The 10,880-nt window shown below is 38.7% G+C and overlaps 1 pseudogene; it reads right to left on the bottom strand.

The window, feature by feature from the left end:
• Positions 1 to 4,451: 4,451 nt before the first annotated feature.
• On the bottom strand, positions 4,452 to 6,627 carry LOC116089497 (annotated as a pseudogene).
• Between the last annotated feature and the right edge of the window lie 4,253 nt (positions 6,628 to 10,880).

The raw sequence follows: 10,880 nt of genomic DNA, 5'->3' as shown, positions 1-10,880 counted from the left end.
AAATTAATTTTATGGGATATTTTCTTTATTTACATTTCAAATGTTATCCCTTTTCCCAGTTTCCACACATCCCCAGAAACCCTCTATGTTCCCCTCTCCCCCTGCTTCTAAGAGGGTGTTCCCCAAACCACTCACCCAACTCCTGCCTCCCCGCCCTGGAATTCCCCTACACTGGGGCATCTAGCCTTCCCAAGACCGAGGGCCTTCCCTCTCACTGATACCCCCAAAAGACCATCCTCTGCTACATATGCACCTGAAGACATGTGTCCCTCTATGTATACTCCTTGGTTGGTGGTTTAGTCCCTGGGAGCTCTGGGAGTTTTGATTGTTTAATATTGTGGTTCTTCCTATGGGGTTATAAACCCCTTCAGCTCCTTCCTTCTAAGAAGGAAGGAAGCACCCACATTTTGGTCTTCCTTCTTCTTGAGATTCATGTGAATTGTATCTTGGGTATTCCTAGTTTGGGCCTAATATTCACTTATTAGTGGATGCCACCATGTGTGTTCTTTTGTAATTGGGTTACCTCACTCAGGATGATATTCTCCAGATCCATCCATTTCCCTAAGAATTTCATGAAGTCATTGTTTTTAATAGCTGAGTAGTACTCCATTGTGTAAATGTAAATTTTCTGTATCCATTCCTCTGTTGAAGGACATCTGGGTTCCTTCCATCTTCCAGCTATTATAAATTAGGCTGCTATGAACATAGTGGAGCATGTGTCCTTGTTATATGTTAGAACGTCTTTGGGTATATGCCCCATCAGTGGTATAGCTGAATCCTCAGGTAGTACTATGTCCAATTTTCTGAGGAACGGCCACACTGATTTCCACAGTGGTTTCACAAACTTCCAATCCCACCAACAACAGAGGAGTGTTCCTCTTTCTCCACATCCTCGCAAGTATCTTCTATCACCTAAAATTTAAATCTAAGCCATTCTCACTGGTGTGAGGTGGAATCTCAGGGTTGTTTTGATTTGCATTTCCCTGATGACTAAGGATGTTGAACATTTTTATAGGGGTTTCTGAGCCCTTTGATATTCCTCAGTTGAGAGCTCTTTGCTTAGTTCTTTACCATATTTTTAATAGGGTTATTTTATTCTCTGGAGTTTAACTTCTTAAGTTCTTTGTATATATTGGATATTAGCCCTCTATCAGATGCATGATTGGTAAAGATCTTTTCCCAATCTGTTGGTTACTGTTTTGTCCTATTGACAGTATCTTTTGCCTTATAGGAGCTTTGCAATTTTATGAGTTCCATTCATCAATTCTTGATCTTAGAGCATTAAGCCATCGAAGTTCTCTTCAGGAAAAATTTTCCCTGTGCCGTGTATTCAAGGTGTTTCCCCACTTTCTCCTCTATTAGTTTCAGTGAATCTGGTTTTATGTGGAGGTTCTTGATCCACTTGGACTTGAGCCTTGTAGAAGGGGATAAAAATGGATCAATTTGCATTCTTCTACATGCTGAATGCCAGTTGAACCAGCACCATTTGTTGAAAATACTGTCTTTTTCCACTGGATGGTTTTAACTCCTTTGTCAAAGATCAAGTGACCATAGGGGTGTGGGTTCATTTCTGGACCTTCAATTCTCTTCCACTGATCTTCTTGCCTGTCTCTGTACCAATATATACAGTTTTTATCATTATAGTTCTGTAATACACCTTGAGGTCAGGGATGGTTATTTTTTGAGAAGTTGTTTTGTTGTTGAGAATAATTTTTGCTATCCTGTCTTTTTTGTTATTCCAAATGAATTTGTAAATTGCTCCTTCTAACCTTAAGAAGAATTGAGTTGGAATTTTGATGGGGATTGTATTGAATCTGTAGATTGTTTTCAGTGAGATGGCCATTTTTACTATATTAATCCTGCCAATCCATGAGCATGGGAGATCTTTCCATCTTCTGAGATCTTCAATTTCTTTCTTCAGAGACTTGAAGTTCTTATCATACAGATCTTTCACTTGCTTGGTCAGAGTCACACAAGGTATTTTATATTGTTTATGACTATTGTGAGGGTTTTTTTTCCCTAATTTCTTTCTCAGCCTGTTTATCCTTTGAATAGAGGAAGGACATTCATTTGTTTGAGTTAATTTTATATCTGGCCACTTTGCTGAAGTTGTTTATCAGGTTTAGGACCTCTCTGGTGGAATTTTTGGGATCACTTAAGTATACTACCATATCATCTTCAAATAGTGATATTTTAACTTCTTCCTTTCCAATTTGTACCCCTTGACCTCCTTTTGTTATCTAATTGGTCTAACTAGAACTTCAAGTACTATATTGAACAGATAGGGAGAGAGTAGGCAGCCTTGTTTAGCCCCTGTTTTAGTAGGATTGATTCAAGTTTCTCTCCATTTTAGTTTGATGTTGGCTACTGGTTTGCTGTATATTGCTTTTATTATGTTTAGGTATAAGCCTTGAATTCCTGATCTTTCTAAGACATTTAACATGAAGTGATGTTGAGTTTTGTCAAATGCTTTTTTGGCAACTGAATGAAATGATCATGTGGGTTTTTTTCTTTGAGTTTGTTTATATAGTGGATTATAAATGATGAATTTCCATATATTGAACCATCCCTGCATTCCTAGGATGAAGCCTACTTGATGATGGTGAGTAATTGTTTTGATGCATTCTTGGATTTGGTTTGGGAGAATTTAATTGAGTATTTTGCATCGATGTTCATAAGGGAACTTGGTCTGAAGTTCTGTTTCTTTATTCAGTCTTTGTGTGGTTTAGGTATAAGTGTAATTGTGGCTTCATAAAACAAATTGGCTAGTTTTTCTTTTGTTTCTATCTTGTAGAATAATTTGAATAGTATTGGTATTAGGTCTTCTTTGAAGGTCTGGTAGAATTCTGCACTAACCCCATCTGGTCATGGGATTTATTTTTTGGTTGGGAGACTTTTAATGTCTGCTTCTATTTCTTTAGAACTTATGGGACTGATTAGGTAATTTATCTGATCCTGATTTAACTTTAGCACCTGATATCTCTTTAGAAAATTGTCCATTTCATCAAGATTTTCCAATTTTGGTGAGTATAGGCTTTTGTAGTAGGATCTGGTGATTTTTTTAATTCCCTCAGTTTCTGTTGTTATGTCTCCTTTCATTTTATCTTTTTTTTTTTTTTTTTTTTTTTTTTTTTTTTTTTTTTTTTTTTTTGCAGAGGGGTTCGAGACAGGGTTTCTCTGTATAGCCCTGGCAGTCCTGGAACTCACTCTGTAGACCAGGATGGTCTCAAACTCAGAAATATGCCTGTCTCTGCCTCCCAAGTGCTGAGATTAAAGGCATGTGCTACCACTGCCCAGCCTCCCTATTCATTTCTGATTTTATAAATCTGGATATTGTCACTGTGCCCTCTGGTTAGTATGGCTAAGTGTTTGTCTATCTTGCTTATCTTCTCAAAGGACCAGTTTTTTTTTTTTTTTAATTCTTGTATAGTTCTTTTTGTTTCTACTTTGTTGATTTCAGTCCTACGTTTGATTATTTTCTGCTGTCTCCTCCTCTTGGGTGCGTTTGCTTCTTTTTGTTCTAGAGCTTGGAGGTGTGCTGTCAAGCTGGTACTGTAAGCTTTCTCCAGTTTCCTTTGGGGGCACTTAGAGCTATGAGTTTTCCTCTTAGTACTGCTTTCATTGTGTCCCATAAGTTTTGGTATGATATGCTTTCATTTTATTTAAATTCTAAAAAGCCTTAAATATTCATTAAATTCTAAAAGCCTTAAATTTCTTTCTTTACCAAGTTATCATTGAGTAGAGAGTTATTCAGCTTCCATGTAGATGTGGGCTTTCCATTGTTTTTGTTGTTATTTAATACCAGCCTTAGTCCATGGTGATCTGATAGAATGCAAGGGATTATTTCAATCTTCTTGTATCTGTTGAGGCCTGTTTTGTGACCTATTATACAGTCAATTTTAGAGAAGATACCATGAGGTACTGAAAAGAAGGTATAGTCTTCCATTTTAGGATGAAATTTTCTATAAATATCTGTTAGATCCGTTTGGTTTATAACTTCTGTTAGCTTCCCTGTGTCTCTAGTTTCTGTTTCCATGATCTGTCCACTGCTGAGCATGAGATTGTGAAGTCTCCCACTATTATTGTGTGAGGTGCAATGTGTTCTTTGAGCTTTAGTAAAGTTCCTTTTATGAATGTGGGTGCCCTTGCATTTGGAACAAAGGCGTTCAGAATTGAGAGTTCATCTTGGTATATTTTTCTTTGGTGAGTATGGAGTGACCTTCCTTATCTTTTTTGATAACTTTTGGTTGAAAATAGATTTTATTCGATAATAGAATGGCTACTGCAGCTTGTTTCTTGGGACCATTTGCTTGGAAAATTGTTTTCCAATCCTTTAAGAAAGTAAGTGTCTGTCTTTACTCTGAGGTAGTATGCCGCAAAATGCTGGGTTCTGTTAACAAATCCAGTCGGTTAGTCTATGTCTTTTTGTTGGGGAATTGAGTCCATTGATGTTAAGGGTCATTCAATTCACTAGAACAGCAGCAGGCTACAAAACCATACTGCAAATTCTGGCATCCACTGGCAATGTCAGCATGAGGACCATTAATGTTGTCACAGTAGTAAAAGGATTCATCATTAAGGGAAGAACATGCTGAAACCAAATCCTGTATCCTTTCACCAGTTACAGTCAGACAGCCAGAGAGATTCAGGTGCTCCAAGTAAGGCAGCTCTCCTCCCAGAGTCAGAACCCTGAGACCATGGTCTGTGATCTGGTAACTTCCAGACAGACTGAGGAACAAAAATTCTTGTTCAGTCTTTTGGTCAGACTTTTCACTCCCAAAATAAATTCTTTTCCCCTGGGCAATGTAGTCCTTAATGCTTTTCTACAAATTGCAGAAGTAGCTGGGGGTGTAGACATAGTTCTTAAAGCTGTCCCTGTGCAACAGAATGAATGACCACAATACGCAAAGGCTGGAGAAGCACAATGCTGCTGCCAACAGACACTAGTCCTTAATCCCACAATGTCCTTACTGGAACAACCAGAGCAGGAACAAGCAATGTTGGAGGCTGTTTCCATCACATAGAGACTCTCAGCGTTTCTGTGTCTCCATTCTATAGCATCTTCAATATCAGCCAAATCTTCAGCATCCAGCACCCACACATAAGGAGAAGTGAATCTTTCAGAAGACACAGGTCCAGTCCAAGAGTACGCATTGTCTATTTCTTCACCAATGCCTTTGTCAGTTAAATTGTGCAAACAGGCATACTGTGTGGTGGATGACATGGTAATGTCTTTATTTGTCCATGGAGTTAAAGTAGCCTTGCCCGCACTTTTCAGAAAGCCACTCTGATGAGATGTCAGAACTCCAAGAGCTCTACAAATCTTCTCTAGAGCCATGACTGTGATTTTTTCACATCCAGACAGATCAAGATCCTGAAGACTCTGGCAGTGATCAGGCCAAGACAAATATTTTGCTGGGAACTGCTGAGCCATATGCTAACACTAAAGTTTTTACAGAAGTACCAACATATAGCAGAACATTATGAATTAAGCCATGGAGTAAACATTTTTTTTCATTTGTGCAATGCTGATAGCAACAGATTCCTCTGTAGACTCTTCAGATTCATCTATATTGGCATCTTCATTCCATTCCTGGAAAACACAACTTTCATGTTTCCTATTTCTCATTCAGTCCTCACCAGGCTCAGTATCAAGTTCAGTGGCAAAACCACTATACCAGTCACCTCTTGCCCAGTGAACAGGGTAAAGATGTTTCCACAAAGATGCCGTTTTTGCCAGCTGGGACCACTTAGTACTGACTTGACTACACCAACACAATTCTTGAGGATTAATGTAACTGAAAATGGACAGCATTGCCTCAGGAGGAAGATGGATTATACCTGTGGAGTGTTCTGACACTTCTGCTTCTGTATCTGCCTTTTCATCCACAGAGTATTTGAGAACATTTTGTCACTCTTCAGCTTGGTTGCACAGACTGAGCACTCTGTGGAACTCTGCTGTGTCCTGTGAGCAGTGCTGGGCATTCACTTTCTTTTTGACATCTTTAAGCTCTTCAAAGGTAAAATATTCCCTTAACATGGGCTGAAAAACCTTTTCATTCTCTTTCATGAGGAAGAAAATCTCTTGAAAAAGCCTCCAATCTCTCTTTTAGCTGTTTTGCATAATTTAATTGTTCATACTCATTCTTAACATTCTTTAGCCCCCTTTTAAAGAGACTAAGGATCTAAGAGAGTTTACTGTCAGAATGTACATTATAAATGGTCTGACTCCATTGCTGAAGTAAACTGATAATGTGTTCATTTTCAATTTTTTCATGAATTTTAAACTCCTTGAAAGTAGCATATAAAGACTGGAGAAGAGCACAGAATAATTGTTATTGTAAAAGTTGGTTTTAGAAAGCTTGTTGCGCTGGGCGGTGGTGGCGCATGCCTTTAATCCCAGTACTTGGGAGGCAGAGGCAGGCGGATTTCTGAGTTCGAGGCCAGCCTGGTCTACAGAGTGAGTTCCAGGACAGCCAGGGCTATACAGAAAAACCCTGTCTCAAAAAAAGAAAGCAAGAAAAAGAAAAAAATAGAAAGGTTGTCGCAGTAGCACCCCACCAGCGGCTTCATTCACCAGCGTAGTGTCCTGAAGACATCCACTTCATCGGGCAAGGGTGCCATTACCACTGCCTCAGCATCTACTTCAGCAGCCAGCCTCTCCATAGACACCCACGCTGCAGGGCATTTCCCATAATTTTTGTTGTTAGAGTTGAAAGTATGTTTGTGTGGCTCTCTTCTTTTGGGTTCATTGAAAGAAGATTCCTTTCTTGCTTTTTCTAGGGTATAGATATCCTCTTGTGTTGGCATTTTCCATCTATTATCCTTTGTGGGGATAAATTATTTTTATTAGATATTTTCTTTATTTACATGTCATACGATATCTCCTTTCCCAGTTTCCCCTCCAAAAACAAACAAACAAACAAACAAAAAACAACAAGAATAAACTACTCTTCCATCCCCGCTCCCCCTGCTCACTACCCTACCCTCTCCTACCTACTGGCCCTGGTATTCCCCTACACAGGGGCATAGAACCTTCACAGGGCCAAGGACCACTCCTCCCATTGATGACAGACTTGGATATCCTCTACTATACATATGCTGCTGGAGCCATAGTCCCACCATGTACCTCTTGGTTGGTGCTTTAGTCCCTAAGAGCTCTGAGGGTACTAGTTAGTTCATATTGTTGTTCATTCTAAGGGGCTGCAAACCCTTCAGCCCTTGGGTGCTTTCTCTAACTCCTTCATTGGGGACAATGTACTCAGTGCAAAGGATGGCTGTGAGCCTCTACTTCTGTATTAGTCAGGTACTGTCAGAGCCTCTCAGGAGACAGCTATGTCAGGCTGGATTGTCCTCCCTTCAGTTTCTGCTCCATAGTTAGTCTCTGCAACTCTTTCCATGGGTATTTTGTTCCCCCTTTTAAGAAGGAATGAAGTGTCCACATTTTGGTCTTCCTTCTTCTTGAGTTTCTTGTGGTTTGAGGTTTGTATATTGTACTTCATGTAATCCTATCTTCTGGGTTAATATCCACTTATCAGACAGTGCATACTATGTGTGCTCTTTTGTGATTGGGTTACCTCACTCAGGATTATATTCTCCAAATCCATCCATTTCCCTAAGAATTTCATAAATTCATTGTTTTTAATAGCTGACTAGTACTCCATTGTGTAGATGTACCACAATTTCTGTATCCACTCCTCTGTTGAGGGACATCTGGGTTGTTTCCAGTTTCTGGCTATTATAAATAAGGCTGCTATGAACATGGTGGAGCATCTTCTGGGTATATGCCCAGGAGTGGTATAGCTGGGTCATCTGGTAGAAATTTGTCCTATTTTCAGAGGAACTGCCCAACTGATTTCCAGAGTGGTTTACCAGTTTGCAATCCCACCAGCAATGAAGTAGTGTTCCTCTTTCTCCACAACCTCTCCAGAATCTGCTGTCACCTGAGTTTTTTTATCCTAGCCATTCTGACTGGTGTGAGGTGGAATCTCAGGAATGTTTTGATTTGCATTTCCCTGATGGCTAAGGATGCTGAACATTTCTTTAGGTGCGTCTTAGCCATTCGGTATTCATCAGTTGAGAATTCTTTGTTTAGCTCTGTACCCCATTTTTAATAGGTTATTTGTTTCCCTGGAGTCTAACTTCTTGAGTTCTTTAAATATATATAGGATATTAGCCCTCTAGGATTTGTAGGTATAGGATTGGTAAAGATCTTTTCCCAATTTGTTGGTTGCTGTTTTGTCCTATTGACAGTGTCTTTTTGCCTTACAGTAGTTTTGCAACTTTATGAGGTCCCATTTGTCAATTCTTGATCTTAGAGCATAAGCTATTGGTGTTCTGTTCAGGAAATTTTCCCCTCTGCCTATGTGCTCGAGGGTCTTCCTCACTTTCTTTTCTATTAGTTTCAGTGTATCTGGTTTGATGTGAAGGTCCTTAATAAACTTGGACTTGAGCTTTGTACAAGGAGATAGTAACCATCCAGTGGAAAAAAGACAGCGTTTTCAACAAATGGTGCTGGCTCAAATGATGGTTAGCATGTAGAAGAATGAAAATCAATCCTTTCCTATCTCCTTGTACAAAGCTCAAGTCCAAGTGTAGGGCTAATCTATGGGAAGATATTGTGTAAATTTGGTTTTGTCATGAAATATCATGGTAATTGAGAGTTTTGGTGGGTATAATAGCCTGGACTGGCATTTGTGTTCTCTTAGAGTATGTATGACCTCTGCCCAGGATCTTCTGGCTTTTATAGTCTTTGGAGAGATGTCTGGTGTAATTCTGACAGGTCTGCCTTTGTATGTTACTTGACCTTTTTCCATTACTGCTTTTAATATTCTTTCTTGGTTTAGCACATTTGGTGTTTTGATTATTATGTGATGGGAGGAATTTCTTTTCTGGTCCAATCTATTTGGAGTTCTGTAGGCTTCTTGTATGTTCATGGACATCACTTTCTTTAGATTAGGGAAGTTTTCTTCTGTAATTTTGTTGAAGATATTTATTGGCTCGTTAAGTTAAGAATCTTCTCTCTCTTCTATACCTATTGTCCTTCAGTTTCATCTTCTCATTGTGTCCTGGATTTCCTGGATGTTTGGGGTTAGGAACTTTTTGCTTTTTGCTTTTTCTTTGACTGCTGTGTCAACGTTTTCTATGGTATTTTCTGCACCTGAGATTCTATCTTCTATCTCTTGTTTTCTGTTGGTGATGCTTGCATCTATAACTCCTGATCTCTTTCCTAGGTTTTCTATCTCCAATATTGTGTCCCTTAGTGTTTCTTTATTGTTTCTATTTCCATAGATCTTGGATGGTTTTGTTCAATTCCTTCACCTGTTTGGTTGTTTTTCTGTAATTCTTTAAGGAGTTTTTGTGTTTCCTTTTTAAGGGCTTCTAGCTGTTTATGTGTGTTCTCCTGAATTTTTTTAAGGGAGTTCTTTATGTCCTTCTTAAAGTCCTGTATCATCATCATGAGAAGTGATTTTAGATCTGAATCTTGCTTTTCAGGTGTGATGGTAATTCCAGGACTTGCTATGGTGGAAGAACTGGGTTCTGATGATGCCAAATAACTTTGATTTCTTTTGTTTATGTTATTTTGAAATTTTAAAATTTTATTTAGAAAAAATGATGAAAACACACATACACACACCCAAAAGCAAATGAATTGAAAAACTTATGATAAGAACTCTGAAGCTAAGAATCTGAAGGATCTCTACATCTTCTCCTACCCTCATCAGTCTCCTGCTTCAGAACTTCCTGTCATCATAAGGAAATTCCATATACATTAAGTTTCTGTGAACAGAGAGCAGGGTTGTATTAAGTTTTTAAAGGACCGTGGTCTATGGCATTCTTCTTTAAATTTTTAGTATAACAGTTTTGAGAATTTCATACATGAATACTGTATTTACATTATTTGCAGTCCTTTCTATAACCCTTCTGCCTTTCTCCATATCACTCCTACCCCTTCCCAAATTCATGACCTACTCTTTACTGTTACATAAATATCAATGCATACACTTATATAAGGGTGTATATAAATATAAATACACATTTACACATATGAAGTTTAAATGCAACAACATATTGAGTTCATTTGATATTGCTTGTATGCATATGTATTTAGGCCTGGCCACCTAGAAGTGAATAACCTAAAGGGGATTACCCCTGTGGAAGACTGAATTATTCTCTCTCAGCATCATTTATTGTCTGTAATTCTGCATTTTGGAAAGGGAATTGTGATTTAGCTGTCTATGCTGAAAGCTCAACTGGTATTATGATTGTGCAGTTCTTGTTTGTGTAACCATATTGTTAATAAGCTATGGTTGCAGGTATTGTGTCATATGTAGAAGACTCTATTTTGAAGCAAATGTCCAGGTCTTCTGGCTTTGAAAATATTTTCACTTCTTCCTTGATGTTCTCATGACTTTCAGTACTATTATACACATATCCATTAGGCCAGGAAGCCCACGGGCACCTGCCCTTTTCATTTGACCAGTTGTGGATTTTTTTGTAATGGTATCTATCTGTTGCAGATAGAGTCTTCTCTCTTGCAGCCTTAGAGCTACACTTATTTGTAGGTGTATAAGGAAAAGCATTTAGAAGGCAGTTATAATTTATATTGGCGCATGTGTCCTTATTACATGTTGAAGCATCTTTTGGGTATGTGCCCAGGAGAGGTATAGCTGGGTCCTCTGGTAGTATTATTTCCAATTTCCAGAGAAACTGACAAACTGATTTCCAGAGTTTTTGTACCAGCTTCCAATTCCACCAGCAATGAAGGATTGTTCCTCTTTCTCCACAACCTCACCAGCATCTGCGGTCATATGAGGTTTTTATCCTAGCCATTCTGACTGGTGTGAGGTGGAATCTCAGGGTTGTTTTGATTTGCATTT

This window comes from Mastomys coucha, unplaced genomic scaffold, assembly GCF_008632895.1.
Source record: "Mastomys coucha isolate ucsf_1 unplaced genomic scaffold, UCSF_Mcou_1 pScaffold14, whole genome shotgun sequence".
NCBI classification, from domain to species: Eukaryota; Metazoa; Chordata; class Mammalia; order Rodentia; family Muridae; genus Mastomys; species Mastomys coucha.
The sequence above is the reverse complement of the archived record's forward strand: the minus strand, read 5'-3'. Positions and strand labels throughout refer to the sequence as shown.